Raw genomic sequence first — 15,940 nt, 5'->3', positions numbered from 1 at the left:
TTTGGTATACAGACAGCTGACTTGGGTGATGGGATACGTTTTATTCCGATTCAATGCTCCCCTGGATGAAACAGGAAGCGTGATATCCAGGCGGAACTGGGACGACCGTCTAGTTTTATAAGAAATTTTACAAACATTCAAATATTACGAACGCGAAAGTTTGTTAGAATATATGAATAAATATAGATACGCTACATGCACAAGAACAGCTTATCAGATCGGTGTGAAATTTGATAAATGGATAGATTATAGTCTGGATTGGCACATTAGCTACATTTTATCCTGGTACGCAAGTAACGCTGGGAGTTCCATTTAATTGTTTGTACAAAGTTCGCCTGGAAATAAATGATGAAATAAAATGGCTTGTGTGAACGTAAAAAGTAGCATAATTTAATCGCATATTTTGTGTTTGTTTAACATTGATATTGGATGGAATTCTCATACCAATTTAAGTGTCTTCTCCGTATATTGTGACGATAACCTTCGATATGATAATAATATATTTGTTACATCACAAAAAGTTGATTTAAGTTATTTTTTAATTCATCGCTTGTGGACGGACAGATCTATAAATAAACATATTGAAACATCATAATACACTGAATATTTAAAAATATATAGATATTCTTGAAAAAATTACATTTAAATAGGTAATAATTATGAAGTTTATGTATGGACTATGCGTTTACAATCAAATTGTATTTACAAATTGATCCATCGATTTAAAAATAATATGTTGGTTACTAATACACGAATCCAAACATCTAAACGTACACACTTTAAAATTCGTTTGGGCATTATGTAAATTTAAGTCTTTATGGATTAAAATTTTCGCCCATTAAAAGTTAAATCTCAGAGGCTTAAGGGCTTGAAAAATAGGAACTAAATCCTGGTTATAATTTTACCTCACGTTTAGTACAATGTGACGGGTCGTTTGCAACAGGTAATGGTACAGAATATATAAGGGTTGGCACCCCTTGGTGTGTCAGTAGCGACTCGGACGCTGTGGAGAGCGGTCGTTCCTCTGGGCTTATGTGTTTCGTGCGTAGTTATGTGACTGTGTTTAATGTTTACGAAGGTTAGTTTAATTTGCCGTACTTTTAATTTAGAGGGTTCAGGATTGTTTTAAATTATGTACAGATAATATGTAGATTTGTATCACTAGTATTATAATGAGGAAGTTTATTTAGGAAGTTTTTCTTTTATATTTGGACAAAGATTCTCTGGTATCGTAATAAATTAATACTGTAATTGTTTTTGAATAAACGCGTTGTCAACATATTTAAAACGTATCATTTTTTTGGTGTGTTTTAAACGTCAGGTGGCTTCAATTTTACTGTAATAAGTTTTATTAATTGCAGGTTTATTTATTTTATTGCTTATGTTTATTTTGAATCCGAATGAATTTTATTTATGACGTTAAATTTGAAACCTAAATTTATTTTATTTTCCAAATCACTACAAACAAATGTGACAATAATTTGAAATAATTAAAATATTGAACATTACGAATTAACCTAAATGACTACCGTTTACTAAGAGCATTTCATATTTTAAATCATAAAAATCTTCCGGGTTATTCTAACTACTAACGGCACATAGAGTCTCTTTTTTACATGAAGTTTGCTTTCTCCGTGATATATTTAATTCTCTCAACGGCAGAAGGCCGCATCAACTCCGAACGACAGACGATATTTTTTGTTGTTTTTGTCATTGATCAATCTGCCTGTCTGTCTCTATTTAACGCTAAACCACTGAATCGATTTGGGTGAACTTTGGCACAAAGAAAATTTCAGACCCGTGAATAGACAGGGGATAGTTTTTATCTCGAAAAACTGTTGGGAACTATGCGGGTAAACTTGGGACTGTCTATCTTTTTCATAGACTTCGCGGGCGAAGCCGCAGGCTGCTAGAAAATATAAGACATACTTATGTCTACATATAGAATATTTCAATTTTCTTAACATAAAACTGGAAGCTATAGCTACAATTAATATATAACATCACCTTGAGAGTTTTCCCAACTTCGGGCGTATTTGTTATTACATGCATATTTAATAGGTAAATTCGAAGTTATAGTGTTGAGTTACATAAAACATAGCTGTGTTAGAGCTACATATTGTATTATTGAGATTATTTAATTTATTATATATTTTATTATTTAGAATATATATTTTTATATATCTTTCGATTATCGATAAAACCATGTTCAATAAAAGGTTTAATAAAATAAACTGTTAAAAAAGTTAAATAACCTGTATCATACTTTTTGCGTAACATTAACCGTCATAAGTACATGCTCGTAGAGTGAGACTCATCGTTTTAATTTACTACGGCGCTACGTCGCTACGCTGCTACGCCATCCCAGTCACAACTTCACTTTTATTTCTTATAAGTTAGTCTACATTTATTAAAGTTATTGAAGTAAAGTGTGCGTTTAAAAAAAACCGTTCTGTATGCTATAATAGTACAAAGTTTAACTAATAAATTGTTATTCATAAATATGTTACAAACTTTGTGGCTTTTGTTTCCTTCGTGACAGAAGCCAGGGCAAAGCTAGTACAGAAATTTTGTCTGCTCGATGATTTTTAAAATCATGGAATATCAACATCGAGTGTGTTCAACTACTTTAAAAGTTTTTAATCGTATTTATTTGGCGCCGATTATGAATCGAGTACAAGCGATTTTAAATCAACAGGGATTTCAAAAATTTCGTTTGATATCGAGATACTGAACTTTTGTAAACAGTCTAATTTCATAGCATTTTCTTGTGTTTGATTATACGCGAGTATTATACATTTAGAAATTAAAAACTTTTTAACAGATTTTAAACGCGATTTATTCATTATTAACCCGACGTTTCGAACACTTTACAGCGAGCGTAGTCACGGGGAGATAATATAATGAATAAATCGCGTTTAAAATCCGTTAAAAAGTTTTTAATTTCTAAGTCTAATTTCACTTATTTATATAACAGTAGCTTTTTCACCACGGATTCGTTCACGTATTCGAAGGAAATTCCAATGGGAATAAGATGTTTCACCGCAGTATAAAGTAGCCTATATCATTCTCTAGCCATATTGTTATATATAAAATTATCGAGTCACAATGTCAGTTACCTTACTCCCCCGAAACGGGGGAGTGCATATCGGGTAGGTCTGAGAATCAGTCAACGTCTATGTTTTATAACACTAAATGATAAGAATGATCCAGAGCAGCGTTTCCCGGGTCAGCTTTTTTAACTATAGAATCACCTGCGCGACGTAAAAGAAAGACAAACAAACAAACACATTTTGGCATCAATAATCATATTAGTAAGGATAATAATGTGCATATTGGGTATAATAGCGTACAACCAACTGCTGCGTTATAGATTTTATATATTACTAGCTGCACGCCCCGGCTTGGCCCGGATAGTAATTTATCGTAATTGAAATAACATACACTATCCTTTTACGTTGGTGGATGGTGTGCCAAATTTTATTAAAATTGGTTGAGTTGTTTATGAATCAGTAGAGTAGAATAAATATTTAAAAAAATAAAAGAAGTGCTACTGCGCATATATATACATATTTGATAATAATAAAAACATCTGTACATGTTTAAAAAAAATATATATATAATAATGTTACACATGCGGCATTGAACCCCACACTAGGATCCGCTGTTTTGTGGGACTAAATCTCTTTTATCGTATCACATAAAAATATTTTAAACTTTACTTGCCATTTTGAGTATTGAGAGTGTGTGTGTATATGCGTACGTGTGTGTGTGTGTGTGTGTGTGTGTGTGTTAGTATTAGTGATTATATTTATATTAATAGTCAATAGAATCGTTTGTTAGTTAAACATGCTAACATCCCCTGATTTGATTTCAATAATTCTTACACCATTGGACAAGTCTAGGATCTCCGAGTAGGCTATAATAGACCACATAAAGTTACGATAAACAAAAATACTCACATCCTATCCCATGCAAATTTATTATGAAAAACAGTCCAACTCCATACAATATCAAAAAAATAATAATATAAAAGTACCGAATGCGCCGTTAAGCCTTTATTACTGGAATTCATAAACTTCGCTTATTACGAATTCCGTCGAAAAAGAGGACAACTTAATAAAGAGAAAGTTAATACGATATTAAAGAGTTATTATTTAAGCATTACGTGACTCTGTGGTTCAATGCAGATAATTTTTTAAATAATTTCTAAGACTAACATCGTAAATTTAAATAAAATATATTTAGAATTCGAAACGGATGAGAACTGTATCATTTAAATGCAATAAGTCTGAGTCCACAAAACTGCCTATCGGATACAGAATGTTAACAAAACAATACCACAGTAATATGAACTAAGTGTAGTGAGACGTCGAATAAACAGCGTCAGAACGGTAAAGTGGAGTCAGCAAGTCGCCAAGAATGCGATAATTATCAGTACATTTTTGTCCCCAGTACTGCGACAATATACCAAATGCATGGAATCCTATTTTGATCATTTTTGGGTCATGTTTCTCCTTTTCTTTTTCAATCATTGCACTTACTGGCAAAAACCTGATGTATTTTTTTACATGCGCATTGTCCCCTAATACTCTTGATCGAAACCGCAAACTGAGATATAACTTATCTGTTCTATATTAATAGTATATCACTACATAGTACAAAACAAAGTCGCTTTCTCTGTCCCTATGTCCCTATGTATGCTTAAATCTTTAAAACTACGCAACAGGCTTTTTTTTAAAGATAGAGTGATTCAACAAGAAAGTTTATATGTATAATAACAACTATTTAACTACTCCAAATTTAGAGTGTGCGAAGCCGCGGGCAAAGGCTAGTTTTTTTTTATAAAACTAGCATGGAAAGTAATAAATGGCTTTGTTCGCTTTGTATCACAATTACATTTATTACATTGATAATGTGTCCAAGAAATAGTTACAATAGCAATATAATTTTGTTAAAGTGACATTACATTATTTGCTAGTACCGAAGACCATGAATTATGATACTCCAAGGGTATGATTCATATTACCGCAGCAAAGCGGGCGCGGCGGCCAATATTATACAAACAGACATCCTTTGCATAATTATCGCTGTCTTACACCCTAATAAATATTGAAACTAGTTACCGAAGGCTCTTAAATTTTCGCTTCAAGCTCATTTAGGTACAAACCATAGATGTTTGATAAAATTTCAATGTTTCTTTCAAAACCAATCGTAAATCTTTCTAATGACTTTCGACTACATTACTTATAATTTTGTCATACAATGCCATTTTCCGAAGAAATACCTTATGACATGAAATATAATGATATATGACCTGCTAATAGTTATCATATAGCCCATTTAATACTACATTATTCGCATCAAGTAATAGGGATCCACTGTCTTGGCCGATTACGAAACAGTGCATTTAATGCGAAGTTACACAAGGAAGATATAAATTGCTTAAGCTTCTTAGAAGCTTGTGAATATCTCATCCAAAAACCCAACAAATATATCCACATCTCCACTAAAAATATATCCACAATGATTTATATAAGGGCTTCAACATGATAATATAATCATATAACCTTATATATAATCTTTAACTTATATTGCAGATATATATAGCTAAGAGTTCATCTCGGCTCTAGTAGGTTAATAAATGCTTCCTTTAATCTCAACCACTATAGGATTTACGTAAAGGCTCACAAAAATTTCATTAAAATTTGAAATCTTTGTGTTAATAGGAGGAGTTCACAAACACACAAATAAAGATGATCACTACAATAAGTGTGGTTCCAAACACTCACAATTTTGACTTTCCGCAGAGGCTCTATAATTATTTAGGGTCAGCATCAGATTCACAATGCACTCGATTTTATGCTATGCTTGTCTTATCTATACGTAATGGATATTGTACAATAAATAAACCGATCAAATTCGAGTTGGATCGCAATACTGTGTCACTTATAAATGGACTAAAGTAAAACAAATCTAGAGAAAGAATGGTCACCCATCCATGATTTGACCGTGCCAAATGTAGACCCAGTTGAATGAATACATGGAAAATAGGCGGTTTTATCGCTTTAGGGCGCTTTCTTCCAGACAGCAGGAGGTCCTTATAATAATGTCGCTTAAGAACTACAAAACAGTTTTCTGGCATTATTGTTATTTCAAATGAAATTGGTGTAATAATAATATGATTTTAAAAGAGCATCACAGATTTCTCGCCAGCTCCTTGGTTCAGCTTTCCGAAACGGTGGTAAATTGTGTTTTTGACGGTGAGGAAAAGGAAGCAGGCCTCCTGCTCCCCCAATCACCGTACAAAAAACAATAGCATGCAATTATTTCATGCCGGTTTTCTGTGGGGGTGTGGTACTGCCCGCTGCGAGCTGGCCCAATTCGTGCCGAAGCGTGCTCAACTCCCACATTAATGATACTATTCAGATTTTAAACCATTTTAAAGAGACAGAAAAAAACGACCCAGATACAATTCATTAGTTGCCACAAATATATTATATAACTTATATGTATATCAAGATAGCGAACTCTTTTATTAAAACAAGATAGTTTCAATTCCACGAAATACTATTTGGGCGATGGAAACGTCCCAAAATTGCAGTAATAGTTGCTTTGTAGTTTTCCTCAACAATGGATATGTCCTTGTCCTTATCACGAATACTTCGAGTGAAAGACAAATGAAATTCACTCCGTTCAATACTTCCCATTAGCTGAAACATGTCTTGACTTGTTATAAACTTCTTGTGGATCTCAATTCTTCGTTCTCGCAAAACCAATAGTAGGTTAAAGCTTGTTTAACTTCTCGGAATTTAATTTCAATTACTAATGGTATGAGAAGTTTGAAGTGCATCTGTTAATATGTTATTACTACCTGTTAGCCCGTGGTTTGATCTTGTGGTTATAGAAAATGAATAGTTTTCAACCAATTTTATGAGATAGGACATCAAAACGGATCGGATTTTTAGAGTGCTAAATAAGTGTCACAAATTTTAATATACAAATGTAGCGTAATGAAAACGTTGTGGCTATTCAGTAACATAAATTTAATATTAAGTAACCTTCGGTTTTCGACATATACGAAATTATTAAATACTAGATACTCGACCCGTCTCCGCCCGGACATCAAAATTCCTGTTTTATGCCAAGGGAGCATTTAATCGGGATAAAAATCTGTCTGTGTACAAAATTTCATAAAAATCCGTTCTGTAGTATCAGCATGATTGACGGACAAACATCCAAACAAATAAACGCTCACTATATATAGCTTTTTAGTAAAATTCAGAATATTATTTCTGATCTTACAAACCTTCTCGTAAAGTTTTTATAGGATTCAAAATTTCGGTAGACTTCAAAGGTCGGAACATCGGCAGAAGAAGGCTGTTCCAATTATGAAATTAGCCTTAAATAAAAAAAATACCTAATAAGCAATCGATGTTCATGTATTTAAGTAATCAATTTAATTAAAACTTCAACCAGGAACTGCTTAATACGGGTGTAACGCTTAAATAACCAAAACAATATTATATAATAGTTTATCATAGAATTGCTACACGTCTAATTTGAGCGGATTCCAAATCCCTTTCTAATAGTGAATTATTCGCCGTGAAATATGGACGGCCGGTAATGTAGTAGAAATGTGACTGGATTATCAGAATTACGATGGAATTTGCCGATGAAGATATCGAATTCGCAATATAAATTTGCCCGAATTGATATTCAAGACTCATCAATACGAAATACAAATAAAATATCAAAGTGTGCTTGATCGAATTGTTGTGTGAATGTGTTTGTGACATCGATCCTCCTTTCATTTGCTTTCTGAACCGTTAATAAATGTTAAAACTGTGTAATGACGATTCAAACGTGCTTCTATAAGAAATCTAATTGAATAAGTAAAAGTTTGAGCTTGAGTTTGATTTTGAAGGGAAAATTAGTTGGCAGTGTTTTTAGCTCTCATCATCATATGCCCCTATTTGTTCCCACAGCAAGGTTGCTGACGTTATTTGAGGGTTCATACTGTATTCCACCAAGCAGACTAAGTGCGGATTGGCAGATGTTTTCTTTCCCTGAGCGGTGATGTGTGCAAATAAATTAAAAATCAATTTATTCAGACAGTCTCGTCTGGTTTCGAACCATCGAAACATCGATTGCTCAGACATCGTCACCATTAACACCAATGCTTTTATTATAATCTTAGGTACGTTTAATGGCCAAAGACGGTCGCCGACAAAAAAAATGGTATAAATTTCAAATGATTACGCATTTAATTACGCTTATAATTCAAATATAATGGCTCTAATAAATATAATTTGTTCATTTTTTGCAGATTTTTTCTTGATTGTCGTGTAATTTATTAATTAGATATCTGTTTTTGCAATTAATGTTTTGAAACTGTTCGCAACAACGCGCTATATTCAATTAACCGTAAAAAATAACAGCCATTAAGCGAAATGGCGAATACCAAATTTTCAATAATATTTTATTGGAGAAATCTCTGACTTCTCATTGAAGCAATGTCGATCAGCAGCCCAGATGGGATACGAATAAATTTTCCATTACAGGCACGTTACATTAAACGAATGTTCTACAATATTCTTATTTGATTCGATGTTTATAAATTAACTTATACGGTAGTATGGACTATATAGTTGATATATCTCAATATAGAGTCAGTCACGTGAGCATTGCTGTCACGAAGATAAATCAAATTTCAGACCTAGCCCTCTAGTGGTAATGTCTAAGTGAGTTTATGTCACTAAATTAAATATTTATTAGGATCTTTTTTCTATGTATATTTATACGTGAAGCAAAAACTTTGGTACGAAAATTGTGTGAGTGGATTAAATTGGCATACTTTTAGCTTAAATGTAAATGGAGTGAGTAGTGAGCGATGAGAACGTTTTTTTTTTTTTGTTTGTTACTTCATAACTTTTAACTGGGTGATCCCATTATGAAGATTCTTTTTGATTCGAAAACTGATTCTTCCCGTATTGTCATTTAATGTTAAAACAATTATCCAATGAAAACTACATCCATATATTTTTCCGCATGCCAGAATAAAAGCTTATTATAAACTAGCGGCTTCATCCATGGTAAGTTTTTTATTGGCCCATAAGAAAAACTTAAAAAAGATTTTTTTTCTTTATTTAGGTCAAAAACAGTTATACATTGATATAACAAAGGATAAACGATACAAATCACAAATGCTTAACCCACGACATTATCCAACATCCGCTTTGTGTCGTTGCGACATCAAAAATAATTCACCTAGTTTTTTTGCACTGAACACAGATTATAACAGTATATCTTTTTTTAATACTAATACAAAGACGTTTGCGCAATATCTCGCCTGGTAATATTAGTACTGATGCAACAATCTATGGAGGAGCAACCTAGAAGAAGCTTATTCACTCTAGGCTGTACTTAAAATGTCCTTTAAATATCCTTCCGAATAACTCTTAATTAATAATTAGACACATACACGAAGGAAAGGGAATATTCAATGTACAATTAGTATTCTATACGTGATTGAAATGTCATTAATAGTTTAGCAATCAAAATACCAAAAGCAGCTGTCACTGGCTTTGTAATGAAGCATTCGTAGCATTACATTGGGTGTATTATTGATCTAAATAAGAAAATAAAATAATAAAAAGATATGGTAATATATAGATACATAAATAAGTAAAATTGGAATTTCTGTTCCTAATTTCGAAGTAAGAGAGCTTTTTAAACGTTTATATTACAACAAGTTATTCTTATTTGGTCCGTCTTTTTGTCTCCTACCAATTTCAAAAAAATTCATATTTGACTCGAATCAGACAAACATATCTACCTATACGCCGATACAAGTATACCTTTGCACGATATAAAATCCAGTTTAGGTTCCGGCCAAAGGTAAACAGACTATGAAATTCATTTCACATTTATAAATTTGAAATGTACTCACTACACTAATCAAATATTCCAATCACTGACAGACATATTGATTTATGTATAAGGGCACAACTGACAGTTGTTTCGGACCACGCAATTCCTTGATAAACGATGTTTTCATATCTATTAATATCAATCGAATGACATGTTTTTGTTTGGTTTTTTGTATGTCGCCGTATGTTGTAAGAATTATTAGAATATAATCTAACTCGCAAGATTGCCAGCTGTCGAAAAATTGTGCAATCTGCTTGCTATGAGTCGCAGTGTTTTTCATTAGGTTAATGAGAATATATCGCAGTGTAATATGCTAAGAATTAACTCGTCCCAAACGTCTGTCAGATGCAGCTCGCGAGCCGACGGAGCCACTTATAAACTTTCAAATACAAAAGTCATGTTATATAATAGGTCTGTTGTGATGTGAAAGGAAGAAACTTAGAAACAAACACACTTTCGCATTTATAATATTGGTTAGCATTTGTTTAAGTATAAGTTTTAATGTATAAGAAGGTATAAATGCTTTTTGATCTCGACTTCTTAGAAGAATAGAATCTAGGATCTACACTTATATTATCACCTGCAATAAGGAACCCCTAAAATAAACATAGTTTATAGTTTATGAAATAATTTTAGTTCATTGTTCCCGAATAATGCAGATCGCTAATTACTTGTTCCCTTGAATTTTGTTATGTGTAGGCTTATGATTTAATATTAATGAACTTTGAATGATCTAATAATTACGTTCGTTACGTGGAAAATTTGCCCTGTGTATGTGTGTGAACCCCGAGTGCCAAAGGTTGTATGTATGTAAATATTATCTTTCATTGGCTGGCGATCATACTCTGTTATTTCGTCCGCAAGTCGTACTATAACGGTCGTCACTGAAAACCAGTGTTGCAGAAACTTTCTCTGTAACATAAAATATATCAAACGCTCGTCCCGGCTCCGCCCGGATATCAAGAATCCTTTTTTATCCTAAGGGAGCATTTAATCAGTATAAAAAGTCCTCATATCACACAAGTTAGTTCATACCTTGTCTGTATACCAAATTTCATCAAAATCCGTTCAGTAGTTTCAACGTGATTGACGGACAAACATCAAAACAAACAAACTTTCACATTTATACCATTCGTGTATGATTTCGTTTGTATGATTTCCTACTATATTTCTGTCTTAGTGCCAAATAGGGGTATTTCTATGTCTATTTCTATATATCTGTACCACGAGCGAAACCGTGACAATAAGTAACATTTAAGTTAAATCTAGTGTACCATTGTGGGGTTGCAATAAGTTAAAGTGTAGTTCGGAGTGTTCCCCCATAACTCCCGATCAGAGGGATTAATATCTCACATATCACATCGATTTTGTGGTTGAGGCGTGAATAATAGACAGATACACAGAGTTACTTGTTAAAACATTGTATATTAAAATATTTACCTTGCATTATAATAACAAAACCTTTATATTCTTAGAGAGTCAGTTTTTTAGTAAGATGTTACTTCCACGTGATAGTAAATAAAAATATATAGTAATAAAAAAAGAACATAAAAAACACTCGTGAAAATATTGCGTTGTCACCGATCCTTCGTAAGTGTACGAAGTATAAATTTAAATTTAAGCTTTAAGTTTAAATTGGATCAAAATAGAGTCAAAAGGAGATTATTTTATATATGCATTACATACATGTTTTATAATTTATGTATTTTTGTATTTATTATTTATTTTAAATATTTTTTTATATATACATTACATACATGTTTTATATTTATTAATGTTTTAAATATTTACGGATTTTGTGACAATTATCATGAAAGATATCTTAACCATTGGCATGCTCATTGATCAGACAACGAAATCAGAATCAGAACATAAAAAAATAAAGATGAAACTAAAAAAAAAAACTTATAAAAAATACTCACTTAGTGGATATTTCATCACTTTACGATAGTGCAAGCGTATTAGGATTCTATGTAATTCATGTGAAGAGAAACTTCTTTGTTACCTCACAGTGACCCTTAGTAACTCAAACGGGGTTAGAGAAATCGCTTTATATAAACAAGGCCCCTTCAAGTTCCGTTTTCCAAGAAAATTTATTTGTGTCTATGCTTCTTTGTTCGTTCATCAAATGCGATACTTCTTACTAATAAGAGATGGTCGTGAAGTTACTTATCGTTCATTCGGAACTGTCATTTTTTGATTGATTGAAATAGTATAGTCTAGTAAAGTACAGGCGTTTTTGGATATAGCGTAAGCTGACTAAAATCATTAATTATTGTATAGAAAGTAGCTATCCAGCTATAAAGCAAAGTGCACGCGAACAAAGCATCAGACTTCATCAGTTTTCTGGAAACTTTAAGAAATACAGAAGCTGTTTTAACATCATTTGATTTTATTTTTCTGTATATACGTAAAAACTATAACCTATATTATGCCAAAAATCTGTACATTGAATCACACCTTATGAACGATAATTTTCCATCCTTTATATTTTTCAAATAACAGTTTTTTTAATACATATTTCGACTAATTTAAAATATAAATATAAAGGCTGATGATGAATAAAAACACTAATTAAAGTTTTTATAAGATACATCTCACAACCCTAAAACGTTACGATATATCATTTTCAGAAAATAGTTTAAACCAAAACATGTGAGTTAGAGCTACGCTACAAGTTTAAGAGCGTGTTTGTGAATTATTACTCAACGTATAAAGTAACTGACTTGATAAGATTTTGTATTTATAGTATTTATTACATTTTGTATTATGTGGACACGTGAGCCAAAAAGGGATGCAACTCAGGACATCTGACACAACGCCTCAGCGCTTTGTTCATTGCCATCCTACCTACATCTACACATCATCATCAGCCCATATATGTTCCCACTGCTGGGACACAGGCCTCCTTTGAGGGTTTAATTCATCACGCTGGCCAAGTGCGGGTTGGCAGATGTCACATGTTGTATACTTATGTTTAATCATATATAGTGACTATATTCATGCCTTCCTTCTTTATCTATTACTGAAACACAGTGGGTTGTCTGGAAGAGATCACTTTTAAGTGATAAGGCCGCCCGGTGTCCTTGTCCTGGCTTGGTTAAGTAATTTATTTTAAGGTTATGTTATGTAAACCAGCCCAATAAAGTGTAAATTAAAAATAATAAAACGTTTGTCATCTCATACGTAAACATTTATAAGTCGAGATGAAATATGATTGTGGTTTGGACAGATCACATGAATAATAATTAATTAATACTTAATTGATTTGACGTATTAATTAATTGCTGTCACATACACGCCGCTATGTCTGATGTATTATTGAGTTTTTATTCCCTTTATTTTATACTAGCGGTCCGCCATGGCTTTCCCCGTGGTACATATGTCACAAGCGTAGAAACAGCGATCTAATTTATTAAATTAGCCCAGCGGATATTGTGTGAAAACATTACAAAATTACATAAAACAACAAAAACATTTCCTTTATAATATTAGTTCAGATTATGAACTGATGAGAAAATTATTTGATGGGACTTCTCGTTAAATATTACATGATACGGGTCAACAGACTACGTTTGTGTGCTTTGTCTATTTGCGTCATGTCCTTGTGAATATTTATGTGTGGGTAAATACTGGAAGTTTGGAGAGGGATGGTCCGATAACTCTTACGTCCGATTCTATAAAACAAGTCCTGGCCGAATATTGTGATTCTCAATTCGTTGTGTAATTAACATCTTATAGAACCCGAATACCGTTGCATTTCCAAAGTAATAACTAGTTGAAAACGTTTTAACAATGTATTATTTTGGTTTATATTGGTATCTATTCGAATGGGAAGCGCCCTAAATTCTGGCGCTTGTCGCTACCATGACACGCCTGCTTCGCTCGCTCACCCGCTTTATACAACCTAATTTGCTCGTCGCTTCGCTTCTGGCTAACCTATTTTTATTCTAGAAACCTTGCTTACTCATGTTAACGTTATAATATTGATTAATTATTATGATAATAACAACTCAAAATACAATGATATTTCTTATAAAATCATATATCTATAGATCATGTAAAACAGTTTTGTGGAGAACATATAGGAAATTCAAGATGATGACGCGCCTTTTTAATAAAAATGTATTTTAAAAGAAAATATATCTTAAGAAAGAAAAAGAAATAAATATGTCAAATATCCTTAAGTATAAAAATAATGTAAGTTTAGTTATTTATATATGCCAGATAAATTAAATATTATGTTTTTATTGAACCGAATAAACAAATTTAAATAGAACACAGAAACCTTCATCCCTTATAAATCTTTTAAAAAAGTATTTATAGCCGTAAATCGTAATATATATTTCGCAAATACTTGAATAAAAACGTGTGTTCGGAATCAAACGAAAGCTAATGAAAAGTAAACATTTCTATTGAGCCTTCAAAAACATTTTTCATTTGTTAAAATGCTCTGACAATTTTTATAGCATGTTATCATATTATTTATAGTATTTTCATGGGTGAACATTCAAATATAAGTATTAATTTGTTTATTTTCCGTGACAAGAGACGTGTAAATTATTGTATTTGTTATTACATATTCTACAAGATGAAGGCTCACACTTCATCATTTGAACTATTGTTTTTATTTGTAACAAAAAGGATTATTATTTATTCACATTTACAAAAAGTTGACGCGTGTGGTTTCATCGCCACATGTTACGCTGTTGTATATCTTATCTAGATGCCTTACATTTTTTATTATTTAATTGGTTAAATTGTGTATTTATTCTAAAGAGTTCCTTACACAAGAAAAACTTATTAACTTATAGAATCCATACATATACCTATAAAAATACTGTTTATAAAATCCTGTTTTTAAACCACTATAAATCAAGAGCGGCTGAACGGATTTTAATGAGAATGATCAGTGGATTTCTCTTAGTGCGGAATAGTATAATAAGTATTAATACAAGATATTTATCAATTAATTTGATGTTTGGAATTGCATCCGCTTGAATTAGGATAAAATTAGTAATGACTGTTAAAATTTGTAAAATCAGATTAACTGCCCATGCGTAGCCGGGTAGAGCAGCTAGTATGGTATAATTTTTGTTTATCATTATTCAAATTAGGACCAGACAAAAATACAAAATTCCGAGTAAAAAATGAACAGAATCATTTCAGGGAACAAATGAAATTTTTAAATTAAACATTATCCCAAGCCGGGTGTAACGTTAAAATTTATGGACCCTAAAATCTCTCTAATAAGGTCTGTTTTAACATTAAATGCTGTTTCCGAAAAACGAGATATCGGTATGTTATTGGAAACCGATATTGTTCGTTACTTATACATATGTGTATAATAAAATATGATTATTTTATTAAAAATATGTATATGTTTATATTATAGATGTTTTATGTAAAAAAGTAAATAAGATTATATAATATATAATATATTTTACTTCTAGATTATATAGTGTATACAGCGATAGAAAATATGAGATGAAAAGTACATAAAATAAATACAAATCGTTGATTTATTACGTGTTGCATTGTAGTTGTACTTTCGTCTAGTATCGACTTCCTAACATGATGATGCAGGCCTCAATTCAGCAAATTAGTGGACAATTTCACATTTCATTATCATTTAATCATCATGTTTGGGGTATACTAACTACTAATATTACAAATTTTACAGTTTGCTTGTTTGGATGTTAGTCCATCAATCACGCTGAAACTACAGAACGGATTTTGATGAAATTTGTTATATAGACATGGTATGAGCTGACTTGGGTGATAGGATACTTTTTATCCCGATCAAATGCTCCCTTGGGATGAAACAGGAATCTTGATATCCGGGCGGAGCCGGGACGAGCGTCTAGTATATTATAACAAAGAATACCTTAACCTATTTTCAGTACATAACTCGTTATTTAAAGTATGTCGTTATGAAAGCGAGTTAGGTTACATTTCAAACATCTGCCCGCCAACAGTTGTGTTTGTGTAGCTTTTCCGTAATAAG

The 15,940-nt window shown here is 32.1% G+C and overlaps 1 protein-coding gene across 1 annotated transcript in view; it reads left to right on the top strand.

The window, feature by feature from the left end:
- The first annotated feature begins 1,005 nt into the window (after window positions 1-1,005).
- LOC119833036 (parapinopsin-like) overlaps window positions 1,006-15,940 on the top strand; it is a 47,097-nt gene continuing 32,162 nt past the window's right edge. The window contains exon 1 of the mRNA XM_038356907.1: window positions 1,006-1,078. The gene's annotated coding sequence lies outside the window, so the exon portion shown is untranslated. The remainder of the gene's footprint in view (window positions 1,079-15,940) is intronic.

The sequence above is a fragment of the Zerene cesonia genome, chromosome 16 (assembly GCF_012273895.1).
Source record: "Zerene cesonia ecotype Mississippi chromosome 16, Zerene_cesonia_1.1, whole genome shotgun sequence".
Taxonomy (NCBI): domain Eukaryota; kingdom Metazoa; phylum Arthropoda; class Insecta; order Lepidoptera; family Pieridae; genus Zerene; species Zerene cesonia.
This window is presented reverse-complemented; position numbering and strand designations above follow the sequence as displayed.